The sequence below is a fragment of the Empidonax traillii genome, unplaced genomic scaffold, assembly GCF_003031625.1.
Source record: "Empidonax traillii isolate 1590-97213 ecotype Southwest subspecies unplaced genomic scaffold, ASM303162v1 scaffold506:size517526, whole genome shotgun sequence".
Taxonomy (NCBI): Eukaryota; Metazoa; Chordata; class Aves; order Passeriformes; family Tyrannidae; genus Empidonax; species Empidonax traillii.
The window spans coordinates 46,014-62,889 of NW_020955699.1; positions in this window are offsets into that span (position 1 = coordinate 46,014).

Below are 16,876 nucleotides of genomic sequence, written 5' to 3' on the forward strand. Positions count from 1 at the left end.
TGCAGGATTGCTAAGAAGCTGCAGTCACTGATGTGTCAGCGTTCCTAGGTGCAAAATGCTGTGCCCTCACCACTTTTATCACTTCCAGGCCAGAGTGTGTAAAACAGAAGTGCGCTGGCACTGTGGGAAGTAAACCTCATACCTTTCAAAAGAGAAGTCTGTCCTGCCTGAGAGCACAGACCAGCTCCTAAGAGGCAGAGCAATAACAGTGATTTACCTCCTTGAAAGCATCACATTTATTTTTAAATGTAAAAAGTAATAATGAAACAAATTAAAAAAGGTAGTAGAAGAGGTAGGGCTATAAGAGGTAAAAGCAAAGCCACTGATAGCTCAGTGTTTGTTGACTGGAGCAGATGTTTATTCAGCCTGCAGCTACCCTGTGTAGCCCATGCTACAGACTCCCTGCTGCAGAATGGCCATTAAGGGAAGTGCCCTGTGCTCTTCCTGAAGCCAGCTGATGGGAGTAAGGCTGAATTGGAATAAGTGTAAGCCAGCAATGCCAGGAGCAAGAGAAATAAAGATTTCTGCTGATTTTGGTGGACCTGCTTCCCTTTGTGTGACCAGTGACCCATGAAGGAGCAGGTTTCTCATTTGCTGGCCCGTCCCTCTGGGAAAGCAGAATATGCTCCTCGTGAGCCAGTACCAGAAGAAAGCATTGCACAACACTGGCATCACACACAGAGAAAGGAAAATACTTGTTTTGGCAAGTAAACCAAGGATTTCTAAGAGAAAGGGCAAGGACACGTAGCAAGCTAAGTAGCTATATTTCTCCTTGATAAGTGCAGGTATGACACAATCCCTGAGCTGAATAGCACTCCCAATAATGCACAGGTATCTCCATCAGAAGCAACAAGGTTATTCCAGATTTATGTCAGCGTTCCCAGGAGTTTACTATGTTTTTCAATCATCTTTAAGAACAATCACTGCAATGCCAGTGAGCTCATGGAAAGGGTGAAATGTAAATATTTTTTAAGCCTAACGCAGCACAGACATCACTGTGATATTAAAGGATTTTTTTCAGTAGCCTCTCCAAAGATGAATATCCATTTATCAATGCCCTTGCTAAATGAAATACATAAAATCTTTACATGCAACACAACAAAAAGTCATGAACAGGATCAGTATTCAGATGGTATTAATGACATTCAGCATGACAAACTGCGTAGGAAGCTGGTTGTCAAAGTCCCGTGATAGTGAAAATGGTTCTGCTCACAGTACCAAGATATTACTTATCTCTCCCAGCGTATGAAAGGCTGCTGAAAAAAAATCCCTTATATATTTTGTACTTACATTAGAGGCATCAACACGCCATTAAAGTGCCTAATGTTTGGTTTCTATTGCTCTGCAGAGGATATGTGGGAGCAGTCCAGACTTTCCCCTCCAGCCCACTCCCAAGAATGAAAAAAACCCAAACCTGAGTGACTGCAACTGTTTATTGTTTTATTTGTTTGGGGTTTTTAACACAGTGTGAAACACAAAGCAGCGCTCAGCATTTCCTAAGAGAAATCTGAAAACACTGATAATTAATTCAGAATCTGTCTGAGAATTACTACAAATGGCTTATATCCACACATGGAAGCACACTCTGTCTGGGAGTTCAAACCTGAATTTGCAAATTTTCTGTCCTGAATTAGCTGTAAAAAGGAAATCCTGAACATTTCAGGGTAATGTATAATAGAAGCAAGAGGCCCATAAAGATTTATCTTTTGTTTACTTTACTATGCTTGGAGACTAGAAAGCTCCCAGAAGAGCACAGGAACCAATAGAGTAGATTAGGAAAGGGATTTAGGTTTTTGAGTTCTGTTGGTTTCAGTGGGAGATTGATACCTCAGCGTCTTTGTACATCAGGACTAAGGTGCTACAAGAAGTGCAGCTTGCCAAATAAATGCAGCAGATGCACAGGGCAGATGTGTACCAGATCAGAGGTGTCCACGTGGTACTGGGAGAAGTGAGGCGACTTGGCCAGCAGCATTCGGCACGTTTGTGGTAGGACCTGCACTGGGTCTGGGCCTGACAAAGGAATTGACACCTGAGGGGAGTTGGAGTTCACAGAAAATTCACAGAATATGCTGAGTTGGAAAGGACCACAAGGATCATCAAATCCAACTTGATGGAATCAAGGGAATGCCCCACACAGGGGTTAAATCCGCAACCTTGGTGTTATTAGCACCATGCTCTAATCAACAGAGTTAATCTCGGGGTCATCTTGAGAGTTAAGCCTGGGTTTAGTGTGCTGAGGGGCTTGGTTTCCACGTGAACATGAAGGTTCTCACAGTGCCAGAATTAGTGCAGGAGAATCTATAAATGTAGTTGTTAGTATGAATTGGGATTCAGGATCGTTACTCAGAGTTGCAGTTTTAATGATGTTTGGAGCCAAGAGTCTCTAAAGTCCCTCTGGGATGTTACCAGCACCCTGACTGTTTTTTCATATTCATCCAGTGTTGATGCTCAAGGTCTGTGGAACATGCCCATTGAATCAGAAAGACAGAGACAGAAGAGAAGAACAGGGGGAACAGCACAGTGTGCTCTGCCAACCTGCAGCCGTGACCTTCCTGTTTACTGTATATATGTATATATATTTTAACATTTGTTAAAGGAACGAAGCAGCAAATCACCAACAATAACAGAAAAATCAATACCCGCCTCTGCTTCTTTTGTGAGATCTGGAACACGGCCTCAATCTGTCAGACTGAATTACAGAGACTGTGGGTGTCAGCAAGGGCTCAAACAAATAGACCTGCCACGCTGCTCATTGATAAAAGGCTTAGGTCTGTACTAGTGTCACCATTGCTGCTGCCTCCAAAAGGCATGGAGGGAACAAGAACCTTTCAGACCAGAGGCAGTCAGGGAGCTATGAGTGTGTTCACTTGCACTTTGCGTGTAAGATTGCACTAATCTCCGGAATAAAAAGGGTAAACAAACAGTTTGACAAATACAAGGCTCTGGGGCATTACCTTGCTAATGGATGTTAAATCAGATGGATGAATTTGAATGGAAGGTGATATATCAACACAGGAATGTCATCCTAAAATAAGCCATTGATCCACTAGCTGAGAATCCAGTCTTTGACAAAGGTCAATGCATCAGAGAGGAACAACCCCTTCCAAACTCATCATTTTCCCAGGCAACAGTAAAAGGCTGTACCAGTATATAGAGGAAAGCTTCCTCCTGTGACTCCAGATGGTAATTAGTTTATACCCTGGAGCATGAAGATTAACATCCCTTATCACTTTTAATTTTGCTAGTGGAAATTAAGCTACTACAACGAGCTTTTGAATCTTTGAGTAAAATATCATGTGATTTTCATCTTACAAAAGGGAGGTGGTAGGGAAGTCCAGCATGGTCTTGGTATTGTCCCACTGCCACTTTGCAAACAGACTAGGCAGGACAATTGCTTGTGCCAGTGGAGGAAGAGGATGGTGACCAGCACTGCTGTCAGGAGTAGCATCAGATAAATCAGAAGTTAGCACTGGGGATTTATAGGCACAGAAACAAACTCACAGGAGGAGCTGAGCGTAACTTTACTAATACATTCACTGTGAGAGAGGATTAGACCATCTTTAATTTTTTTAATTAAAGCTGCTTGGCCCCATGAAATGTAGCACACTGCAGATTCTGAGTAATACAGGATGAGTTTGTATGGCACACTGCAACATGCAGAGCAGTGTGGGACTTGGGCTGCTTCTGGCCAGAGCTGCATGGCTATTCTGTCCTGGAAGTCAGAGGCTCAACACTTTGACTTTTCTGCCTCTCTTGCCCCAGGCTAGGGTAGGCAGTGCCAGCTCAGTGTCCCATCTGCCCCTTGTTCCTGATGTGCCTCAGTTCAGCAAGGCATTGCTGCCTTGCCCAAAACATCATTCCCACTGCGGGATCAACAGAGCTGCCCATCCTACTCTTCAGAAGTCTGGGTAGACTTTTAGGTCTTTAGCTTGTTGACTTTGCATCTCAACCTTCCCTCCTGGTCAATGGCTTCCAAGCATCTTATTCTAAGCCTCCTCCTCCTAAATACAATGTTAAGGCCAATCCAGACAGAAAAACAACAGTTCCCCCAAGGGCCTTTTGCAGACCAGTGCCTCCTGTTTCATATCTTCTTTTAACTAAGATGTTCCCGTACTACTTTATTTGAAAATGTGCTTTGAGGAGATGAATATTGCTAGATCGCACATGAAAAAAAAAGGACACAGAAAATATGATCTCGTTCTTTCCCGGCTCTGAGTAGGCAGCAGTTAATTTCACAGACTGGTTATAAACTATGTTCAAAGAGGAAAAGTCTTCCCTTTAATCTGTATCAGCCTTTGCAGCCTTTCTAATGTCATGAAATGTCTTCTTATTCTTGTCCTGTACTGTGGGCAGAATAGGAAAATCCAAGGGGCTTTCATTGCATTGTTCATTATTTCATATGCCTTTGTCGTTCTGTATCTATCTATGCAGCAATGAAATATTGTTAATAGGGGAGCAGAAGCCTTTTGTGGAGGAGAGGAGCTGATTGCCATAGACATGTAACTAATAATATATGTGGTTAAGATTGTAATTTGGACCAAGGCTTGCACCTGAAAAAGCAGAGAGGAGGATACTGTTTCTCCTGATGAAAAGAGCCAGTGCCATAAAGGAAGTGAAATAAAGATGAACATCCAGGAAGGGGGTAGAAAAAAGTTCCTCTTTTTGAGATTGTGTTCACCTCTATACCAAATGCCCCTTTTTTTTTGCCTTTCTCTTTTTAATTCTCATTGTAGCAGCAGTACTGTGAGAAGGGTAAGTCTTACAGTATCCTCATTTTCAGGACTCTTATGGTAGCATATGCTCTTGCAAAGTGCAAAAGTCTTGGTGATTTCATATATTCAACAGATCTAGACAAGCCTTTGAAGTTCTGTGTGCCTGAACCAAACTAGAATTTGCAGCCTTCATTACTGACCTGATTCATCTTCCCGTGAAGTCAGCAGGAGTCTTTCCATTTAAGTCAGCGTGACCACTTAGAAGCTAATAGGCTTGCATAGGTTTGCACCAACTTGCTTTTTGGGCACCTCCATTAGAATTGTTTCTACACAGACCCAAAAGAGCAAGTGACAAGCAATAGATATTTAAAAGAATATGTGATAAAAGATCATGCAGACTGAGAGTGCTTGGATTTTCACAGAAGCAAGCCTGTGGTTAAAAGTCAAGCACCATATTGAAGGAAATTTGAATGTGTAGTTTCTACCCCAAGTTCTCCAAATCCCAATCCGACTGGAGCTGAGGTGGATGTCAGATCACATTACTCCCTGAAACCCAAGCTGGTACACCTTTAGTCAAGCGTTATCCTTATTTTGCATGGAGATACAGTTATCTATAGCAAAGGAGGATCTGGCTGTTGTTGTTAGGAATAAACCTGTCTGGAAGCTGAAATTCCTGTTTGAAACCAGCATGTGGGGGGAAAAAAGCCAAAAACCAGCCTGCTGGGGAGCTACCAGTGTAAGGAAACTCCTCTGCTTAACCAGAGACCAACCAGTGTCTGGTACCTGGGAGCTACAACCTAATTTGCAAAGAGATGAAAGAAAATGGGATTTTGAAAGGCAGGACTCCCAGACAGGTGGGCAGTCAGCCTGGCAGGTGGGTTGTGGGCATCTCGCTGACAAGATGCTCCCTGTGTTTTCTGTTTGACACTTTCTTGATTTGCCTTGTTACCATAACCAACATCTTTCTGCAGAGTGTTTTTGTTTCCATGAACCGATATTCTCCGTTGGCACAGTAGTATCCCCAGCTCTGTTTCTGAGGTTGCTGTAGTGCTGCTTTCAGGCAGTGAAGTTTCCTGCGCAGGGTATGTGAGATGCAACTGAAGGTGTCTTGCAGGCACAGCTAATTCCCTGCTACGTGTTTGCCAAAGTCTTATCAGCCATTATAATGTCAGCAGAAAGCCAGGCGTGTACTCAGCCCGTCATCTCAGAGATTCACTGAGGATGGCTTTGGGAAAGGATTATGCTGAATTTTCTTTTCATCTGTATTTATGAATTTTTTGGCTTGGTTTTGCACTGTGCCAATCTTGTGCTTGCCCCGGGGGGAATATGAACTGCAACAGTCTTCTTGCCAGCTATTTCCCGAATACCTGTGGTAACCGTGTCCAAGGGGCTGTGGAGCTTATTTGTTCACGTAAATGGCAGAGTACTGCTGCAGCAGCGTTCATGGCAAATTGGAGGGAATTGAAGGAGGGTGAAGTTGCTACAAATTGAAGAGTTAGGAGAATATGACTTAGCCTTGCCTGGCAAATAAGCCACAGCACAAAGGAGACCTTTTTAAATGAAGCATACAAATGTGCAAATACCAGAATGGCTGCATGTCTTATAGAATTGTTTTGTGAGCACAGTTCCTATTGGCAAAAACATCCACATTATACGGATCACAATCAGTCAGTTTTAAAAGAATGTAAAGTTTTGCAGAGTGATGGCAAGGCATAGTTATCCATGAGACATTTGCTGATAGCTTTTTCTTATACAGCATTGATGCAGGATCTCAATAGCTCAAGAATGGCAAACAAAACTCATATTCACCATGCACAGCACTCTGAATAATTCATAACCCAAACTATTTGTCCTGCGTGTCAGGTAAGATGGGAAGCGGATAATCAGAAGTATCCTATGCAGGAAAGCCAGCCAAGTGACAGGAAGCATCAAGGATGTGTGAGATATACCAGGATTATCTTACACAGTAAAAGGGAACTAGAAAGAGCTGCTGCTCTCATTCACCCACACAGGCTTTTGAAGTCAAGCAACTTCGTGTGGTCTGTGGCTCCAAAAATAAATCTGTGGCTCAGAGCTGGGGAGAGCTGCGGTTTTACTTGTGGTTCTGCTTGATTTTAAAGAGGTCACTTCATAGGTTTCCCTTTCTATCTTTTGTAGTTTAAGCAGGAAACTTCCACAGGCACTATATTGCCATGAAGAGGCTCCTCAGGAGGCTGCTAGGGTGCCATTTAGGCAAACCCCACCACCTTAGGCCTGACTGACAAGGAAAGGTTGACCCCTGAGTTCCAGAGGCAGGTGCTGGGCAGGAGTCACAGTGTCTGGCTTCAGATACCCAGTGGAGGTGCCAAGTGACCAGGGGAGAAGACAAGTACTCCCTGTGGCTGTTCCCTGTGTAGAGCTGTAAAAGAGCACAAGTCACTTGTGGTGGGAAGTTTAGTTGAGCAGTAATTTTCATTAATGAAAGTGGATTACCTGCAGTATCAACCTGGTGTGAAAATTTGTAGTCCATGGAGCTGTAGAACCTTACACTCCCTTTGGTTTCCAGAAAAATAAAGCCATGAGTGCACAAGTAATGACTCTTGTCTGGCAATTGATAGGTGTCTGGCTTTTCATGTGGTTCTGTCCTTCAGATTCTCTGCCTTTGGTGGCACAGTGCCAGCAGTTAGGTTTCTGTAAAATAATCACATGCAGCAATGTGTTTGAGGTTTTGTTTTTTGGGTTTTGTTTTTGGTTTTGTTTTGGTCTTTTGTTTGTTTGTTTGTTTGTTTGGGGTTTTGGTGGTTTTGTTTGGTTTTTTGTTTGTTTCTTTTGGTAATGGTGTTTTTGGGGGTGTTTATTTGTTTGTTTGTGGGTGTTTTTTTTAATTTCTCCCCCATGCTTTTAGTTGTTATTTCAAAAGCAACAAATGGTTTTGCTCTTGGTCCAGCTTAACAAAATTCTAGCCACCCAGCAACACACCATTTGGCAGGTGAAGCCCTGGCCACAGCAGAAATACAGGGAGAAATACACCAAGCAATCACAGATGGTTTGCTCTTTTCAGGGTCAGCAGAGGCTGGAGAGATCTGTGACTGATGGGTTCTGCTGCCCACCACAAAGGAACAGGGCCCAGGCAATGCCCTCCAGCACTGGCTGTGCTCTGCCATGTATTTTTTTGGTAGCAGATAACTGGAAGGAGTATAAGCCAAATGGAGCAAATGCATGCACCAAAACCTAAGGAATATATTTTAGCATTAGTTTGTCCTCTCTGCGAGAAGATTCACTCAGAGGCTCAGTACAGCTGAGAGTGGTTTGAGGTGGTGCAGAGACAACCACTTCCTTATGCTGACTCAGGCCTCCCCACCCAGCATGTGAAAACCATGTTAGTTCTCCTTTAATATTCTTTGGAAAAGGCTTCTTTTCATGTTGGTGGGTTAGGGTGTTTTTTCTTTCTTTCCTGAGGCTCTGCAGGCACAAGCATGTTTCACAGCTGGTTTAGCAAGGATGTGTCTAATTTAGAAGACATTGAGGGTTCCCACAAGCTGTGGTAACACTTATCAACATGGGCAAAGCAAAGCACTCTGGAGGGTCTCTCCTGAATGGGCTGCCCAGCACACTGATGCTGAAACCAAGAGGCAGGTAAAACCCTGAGCAGCCTTGGAGCAGCTCCCACAGTGACAGCTCAGATATGGGACATGCTGGATACCCTGCTCCCCAGCTGAATACACTTTCTTCTGCCTCTGGTACCGAGCTTTCCACCTTTTTCTTCAGAGCCTTTCCACAGGCTTGTAACTCTAACATTGGCCATTCGCCTCCTCAGTTCCCACTTCTCCAGGTGCCCAGGACACATTGCTATGGCACAGCAGCCTGTTGGTTTCCTACTGCACGCAGTCTTGTGAGATTGACTGCACCCTGCAGTGGCCAGGCTGATTTGTTGTGGTGGCAAGGGACACATGAAGCTCCCTTTGGGATATGCAGCCCGTAGTGCACCCAGCAAAATGAGCATCCAGTGTGCTTGTGGCGGAATTGGTGTTAGCTGTTAGGCTGTGACATGTAAATGCTGAAAAGATCCTTGATGCACGTGACCAACAAACACCAACAAAACACCAAGTACACAAATAGCTTTGAGAGGAGGCAGTGGCAGTGCTGTGTGTAATGACTCTGAGCCCAAGCCTTGCTTGAGCAGCCCAGGCTCTGCCCCTGCTTTGGTAAATTCCCAAGTCTTCCAAATGGAAATAGCTGTTGGGTAGGTACAAGATGTACACAGTAATACAGTTTAAATTTCTCTTTGCTGTATTGCAAGAAGGATGTGGTTTCTTGTGCCAGTTCTGGTTAGTGCTCATTTGAAGCCTTGGGAGGAGCTGAAGACTTCCCACCCAGTTAACCTCTCAGTTGTGGTACTTGCTACATTTTTGTCTTTAAATTTAGAGGACTGAAGCCTTGTATGTGTCCCATCTGGTTTTCATGCTGAACCAAGTCTTCCAGATGGTTCTGTTTTTTCTCCTGAGCGATGATATCCCAGCTGTGACAGCAGGACAGCCTCACAGGTCTTCCCGTTGTCACGTGAGAGGATGTCTTGTGGTTCAAAGCAGATGAGGAGCATGTGATATGAAAAGGCCTTTGTAGCACAGAGTCACACTACAATAACTCTGTGCTCAACAACAGGTTGTGGTTTGAAGAAATATTGCTTCTGTCAGCCCTGCATAATGGAAACAGTAATCAGCATCCATTAGGTCAGAATGCATTGTCAATCCACAGTGAAGCAGAAAGGACTACATCTCGGAAAACCTTTTCATTAGGCAAAGAAAATTGATACCAGTGCTTGGCTCAGCCTAACACTTTGTTCATGAGGCCAAGTGGGGATAATGGCTGGGTTTGTTTTCCTTTCATTTGTTTCTCTATGCACAGTTATTTTGATTAGGAAACATCCACCTTTCATACTAGATGAACAATTCTAAAAACTTTCTCCCAGCATTTATTATCTTGTGTATACAATCAATGTTTGTGTAAAGAACAGCATTAGAACATAGTTCAGGAGGAAGTATTTTGGCTCATGGTTGAATCCCACAGTCTCATTCTAGATGAAAAATATTTTTTATCTGCTTAGTAACTACAATATCTTTTTTTTCTTTGGGGATTTTGTCAAAATAGCTATAGACCATGTTCATGGGTAATACTGTGCCTCTGAGTAGCCCGCTGTATGTGTGCATTAATGATGTAGTACTGGCTATGAGGGGGCCTGCCCAGTTAACTACTGGTGTATGAAAGGACTAAGGGTTGAAGGGTAGACACAAGACGTACACAAAATAAAATATCTTTGTGGTGGCATCCTGTGAGGAAAACAGAGTAGTTAATTTTAAGTCTGTTTTTTAACCAGAAATCATTGCTGTGTATCAGCCTTGCAAATACCACCATCCCCTTTACCATGATGAACCAATGATGATAATGAAAAAGAGAAAATGGATGGGTGGGCTCTTTCATGCCACTGTCAGATCTAATTCTAAGAGTGGTGAATCACTGCTACTCCTGTTGCTAGAGGATTTTCTCTCTCATTTACCTGTTGCCATTAGGCTTCTTTTTGTAGAAAGGAGTATCCTTCCAAGCCTTCCTTCTTCCACTTCTAATTCCATGTGTTTTCCTGCTTGCCTCAAACCTCCTTTGTTTATAGGGATGTAACTAGGAGTAGCTCTTTCTCTCACATTTGTACCATCAGTAAACCTTCTGGGTTAAAAAAAAAATAAAATTTCAGGAGACAGAGAAGAGAAAACACTTTACTTTTACTCTGTTGCAGATGGCTTTGGGAAGCCTTGATATTGTGGGTAGTGAAACATAAAACAACAGGTCAAGGGCTGGGAATAGCAACACTGTGTGGAGGTGCAACATCACTTCTTTCTCTTGCCTTGCATAATTCATGAATGATTGTGGAGAAGGGAGTTTGCTGTAGGGCTCTCCCCTGGGATCTGTGCACTTTTCTCACACATGGGCTTCTGAGAGGGCCTGGGCTCAGTTAGGGGGGGTTACAGACAGGCAGCAGAATTGTCTGTCTGTGACTTGGGGCTACCTCCTTCCCTGTGATCAGTGCATCTTGACTCCTTGATGGCATTTTCTCAGCTGCAGTGGGGACTCCACAACTGAATCACCTGTTCTCCCATTTCTGCTGGACTGTCCTGTTTGCCAGGGTTGGACTGGGGATCAAATGTGCTGTGACCTGATGTTGTTGCTATCCTTTGATTTGATGTGGAGATAACCACAGCCCTGCATTGCTGTGAAAGTTGCTCTCCCCTGAATCAGGCTGAATCCAATGCTTATGAATATGAGGAATCAATGTGAAGAGAGGGAATATGCATAGGAAAGATTTGTACTGATATAAAGTACAATGGCACATACCATCACCCCAAAGTGGCTGTTCTTTGTAGCTGCAGAAAGACATACCAAACTTCCCAGTGAATGAAACCTCTGCAATCTTGATTTTTTCCTTTTTCCTTGCATTGCCTTCCCCATTGTTTGCTACTCTTACTGCTTGCCTATAAATGGCTCTTTTCACTGCAGTAACTGAACATCATGAATAAAATGAGATTGTAAATTCCTATAGGGGACATCTAGCCCCACATCCAAGAGCAGTATAAATAATGATCCATCTAGAAGGAGGCTGCTAGAGAAATAGGAAGCTGTTATCGTGGTTACTTCCACAGTACATAGCCTGATATGGGGTGTAACTGCCACAAAACTGTTTAACAAGTCCCTTATTGCAAACCTCTAAAACAATTCCTCCCCAGACTAGACTTTGTTCTCTCCTCATGCATTTATGTCCTAGTGTTTTGGACCACAGTCATACATTATGCTGTCAGCTTTATGGTTCCTTTCTACTATCACTCATAAGACGTGTTATGCTTAGTCATAAAATTGCAGCTAAGAAAAAGATTAGTGCATCTAACATTATTAGGGAGCCTTCATGTCATCATCTATCTGTTCATCATTTCTTCGGTTTCTCATTTGTGACCTATCCCAAATTGAGGTTGCTGAGGAAAGTTTTTTCTGGCAGGGAAGGTTTTTGTCCTTATCTGATGTACTCATTTCAGGGAAGAAGTCTGTTCTCCATGTTATTTCTTTCTTTTCCCAGATAAATGAATCTGACTGTGATACAGCAGTTTGGAGTAGGGCACTGTACAATGGATTTGGCCCTGGACTGAGGTGCAGAAACTGAAGGCCAATATTAGTGATCCCAAGAATTCTTGTATGAAGTGAGGACTGCAACAACTTGGAGGACAGCACAGACATGGAAATGTTGTGGTAGGGCTGTGGTCTCTGGTAGGCAAGAGAGTGTCATGAGAGAGAAAGACATAAGAAATATAAGACTCCTGTCTCAAGAGAAACAATCCAAAATGAGAACTGTGGCTGTTGTTTTCTATTTTGGAATGAAAACAAACTCCCAAATTTATGGAGTTTTCAGCAAGTGATGGAGTTCTATAACCTTTTCAGAGATTCTTCCATAGGATTCATACTCTTAGACTGGACAACAGTCTTGTTGATGAAATCGGTATGAGAACAGTATCCAATTATGGTCAAAGAGTGGTAGGGTCTAAAAGAGTCTGCATTGCATCATCTACACTGCATGCCAAAATAAAAGGTGCTGTCCTGAAGGAGGGTTCAGATCTCCTCCAACAGGATCTGGCCTAAAACAGGAGACTTTGCTTTGCTTCCATGGGCTTTTCCCATCCCCATTGTCTTATTCTTTCATCTCATCTTGAAGCTATCTGTGCTGAAGGAGGTGTCACAGTCCATCCAGATCTCCTTACCTAGGGGAGTGTTTGAAAGGGTGAAACTGGCTGTAGGGTGAAAATTTACTTTTCCTTGTTAGGTCCAAGAAAAGCAGCTTTCATGGCTGGTGTCCCAGCTCTGAAACTGAGCTGGAGACAAAGAGGCTTCTTCTAAGACAGACTCAAAAAAAAAAAAAAAAAAAAAAAAAAAAAAAAAAAAAAAAAAAAAAAAAAAAAAAAAAAAAAAAAAAAAAAAAAAAAGGAACTATGGTGGGAAAAAAAAGAAGATAAATAAAAATGTAGAAAATGTGGCATTTGCTGACTACCTCATGCTTGGGGAATGCTACTTCCTTTTGTGTTTTGGCTGTTATATCATCAAAACCTGGAATCTTTTCCTCTGCCTGTGGGGACTGTCAATACAGCAAGTCTGTACCTGGAGGCCTGAACCTTGCCTTAACTATTTAATGTTGTGCAATGATTAGGCCATGTCTCTAGGCCCATTTACTCCATCAGATTAACACATCAGGCAAGAACACATGCTTAGAGAGAAGTATATCCTGACAGATATAATCAAACACCATTTAAATCAAGGGAGACAGTGGTGACATTAATCTACCCTGTTATAACAGCCCATTTAAATGAGTAGGAGGAGGGAGGTGGTACAAGTGAGGATAGATGGTGTGTTTAAGTAGAGAAATGAAATCTGTAGAATGACTTCAGTGGAGATAGTTTTGATTGAAGTCAAGTAGTAAAATGAACAAGTGAGAGAGATAAATTTCTTTAATCTGGAGACACTTCAGGTTAAAATATGTGTATGAGTACTAGGGACCTGTAACCTGCTCAGACCCACAGAGATCTGTGCCCTTGATACAGATAAATTTACAAACTAAAACAAAATGTCATGGATTCCTTGTGGAAGCCTAAAAATTGCTTTGTGCCTTTTACAAATCATTCAGCATGAGTTTGAGTTAGTAGATTAGGGCCAACCAGATTATAAATAAGAGGATTTTTTGAGACTAGAGACCAGTTAAGGTTACCAGCTGTGAAGGAAGGGAAAAGGGATAAGGCAGGTTCATGGAGAGCTACTGACCACTGATGTTCCTGAAAAGATGCTACTTTTCCCACCCCCCCATGTCTGACATAAAGTTATGAGTCACTAACTATACTTTCTCAAGAAGTGTGTGACCTCCTCCTGCCAGGACTCTGCAGCTCAGAACCCAGGTAAATCAGACTTTCAGAGATAAATGCCACACTGAGCATGAGTAGCTCTCCAAAGTTGCATAGAAAGTTATTCATGCCCTGTTCTAACTAAATGCCACTATAAATTACACAAAAAGAGTTTAGGATTGAAAGGTACTTGCTGTGCTGTTCTGGAATGACTAATTAGCTGATGCAAATCCAGTCCAAAGTGCTGTTAAGGAAATCAGGCCTAGGAGGTAGGTATGAGTATTGTGTAAGTCTCACTAGAAAGAACACTAAGACTTGACTGAGCTTGCTAGATACTAATACTAAATTTTTTAACCATAGGGAGACGTAAATAATCCTGAGATTACAGTCTTTCTATTAAAATTTTCCCTTTTCAAACTCAGAAATTTATCCTGAAGATAAAATCACAGATCACTATTGCACCTCAAAAATAATTTTTTGGATAAGAAGAAACCAGTCAAGGAAAAGCATTTTTAATAAAGAACCTTACAAATATGGAAATTTTTTTATCCAAACCTTTTTTTTTTTCCTTTAAAGACTGTTTTAGCTCCCATCTTCCTTTGACCTCAATGAACTTGGTACATGAAGTTTATAGAGCCAAGGGCAAAGGATTCATGAGTAGCCACCTGTCCTGTCATGTACTTCCAATCCTGTTCAACAGGATTCCTTAAAGCTGGACTGGAATAGGCCTTTCCTTTCTATATGTCTCTTCTGTTTTTCTTTTTCCTATTTTAGGGCAGGGCTCTCTATTAGAAGGAAAACATATTTCAGTAGGTTTGCTCCCTTTATTGGGAGTTTTTCTCTGTAATATTTTCGCTTATATACACACTACACTTTTTTCTAACACAATGACTGGTTTGTCATGCTGAATAAGTTTTCCTACTCTTCATCTTCCATTTGGGAATATGGGCTAAACCTCACAACAAAGGATATGATAAAAGACAGGCACAGCACTTTCTTTAGGAGGACAGGGAGCTTTTGAAGTACACTCCTGAAGTCAGCAAACAAAAACTAGGCAGCAAAGATCACTGCCTGTTACAATATGCTGCAGAGATGAGACTAAACCCAAATGAAATATTATGCTTTTTAGTCACTGGCCCTGCTCCCGAGTGATGAAAAGGATCTGATGACTTTCTCCTGAGTCAGAGCTTTCATTGCCCCTGAGAAAGGGATGCATTGGTTATACAAATGGCAATTAATTGAAGTACCTCAGAGCCTGGGAAACTCCAGAGCAGAGACACACAAGCCTTTGTAGGTGGTACACAGAAACTATCAATCAGGAAACTATAACTTTTTTTTTTTTTTCCTAAGCTGCAATTGTTCCTGCTAATATATTTATTTCTGAAATCCTACATCCAGCCCCTGGAGGCTCAAAGATGATGTGCAATATCATTACAAAGCCAAGCTATCACATTTGAAAGGCACTGAGTATAATGAGGAAACCCTCATCAAACTAGAGCAGCCACTCTTGCTATTTTGCCTGAAACCGTCTCTGTATCCCCACATGAGAGCTCTTCCCCACGCTCATCTTCTAAAGATGTAAGACCTACTTTAGAGAATGACATTTCCGAGTATGGAGGGCAGAGCTCTGAGAAGCCCTTGGGATATTGGACTGGCTTCAGATTCCTCTCTCTGCCGAGTTTGTTCAGCCCCGCTCTATCTACAGTCTATACGATTAATTAATGTGTGATAGATTAGTAACTCCCAAATAGGAAATCATGTTTTCGCCACAGGCTGTAGCAGAAAGTAGCACAGGGTCTTACCCTGACATTGCTTTTGCTGATAAATCCTGAGAGGGGCTCTGCTGAGTCTATCAGGCTGGCAAAGTCACCGCAAGGAAGATCTGACAGGGCACAGCAGCGAGCAAAGCCACCCATCACCCTCGGCTCTGAGCCAGCCACCGCAAACACAGAGACACACACGTGTGCTGGACTAGGCCTCAATTCTTTTGTTTAATGGGATGAAGAATAATAAGCACTCAGGGAATAGCACAGCTAAAAAAAGCTCCAGGGAGACATTATAGCAGCCTTCCAGTACCTGAAGGGGGCCTGCGGGAAGATCAGAAAGGGGATTTTTCCAAGGGCATGTAATGATAGGACAGTGGCTCTAAGCTAAAGGAGGGTTGATTTAGACTTAGAAAGGAAATGAAATTCTTTACTGTGAGGATGGTAAGGCACTGGAACTGGTTGCTGTGATCGTCCCATCCCTGGAATTGTTCAAGGCCAGTTTGATGATGGCTCTGAGCACCCTGGTCTTATTAGAGGTGTCTCTGCCCACAGCAGGGTGTTTGAATCTAGATGAGCTTTAAGGTCCCTTCCAACCCAAGCCATTCTATGATTCTAAAGAGCAGTGAAGCAGTTGCATATAAATATCAGTGTTTTGTTTAAAGTCTTGGGAAAATGCAACCCTAATTGCAAATCTACCCACTATTAGTGTCCCATAAACCTAAAGAATTGTGGTTGAGCAATCCTTTGAGACGTATCTTTAAGTGCTATACTTTACCCAATTACTCCTAGCAAAAGAGATTGACTTGTACCAAATCTGAAGGTTGGAATCAAGCACAGTGTGTTTTTTTTCTGGAGAGGGTTCCCATAAAAGGTCAAACTACGTCAATATTGTCGCTGTGGTCTGCAGCTTGAAATTTTGTCTTCCTCAGTGAAATCCCAGTACATTTGGATTTATTCACATCCAATCTTGAAATTCTACCTCTACCAGAGGACGTAAACCCACTTATTTTAGTGGGGTACCAACAACATATATGTGGTTTGATTATATTTGTCTTTGTGACAGCTCCTTATAGGAGTTCTTTATCATAAAACCCCACACACATTCATATGTAATTTTTTCCCCTCTGTCTAGATCTCGCCTTGTTAATCAGTGCATGACAATACTTTTAGCTGGCTGCAGTAACATTTCTGAGTTCGGTGACTTGAGTTGATATTTTGCCCACAGACCACCCAGCTGTGTTTGGGTATCGTTTTCCATGTGTGTGCTGCAGTTTGTGCTCATGGTATCCCACGTGACTGCATTTCACTCTGCTCGGATCATGTGTTCTTCTCTTCCACTTACTTTTGTCACTACTTATGATTTTCTGAAGTCAGCTGCACAGAATCTCTCTCTCCATCCACCAACTTAAAACTAAAGGGCTCTCTGCTGAATACACATATTGAAGGTTCACTTTCCATAAATGTTCCTCGGGATTCTTTGGCAACATGTGCAGTTGAA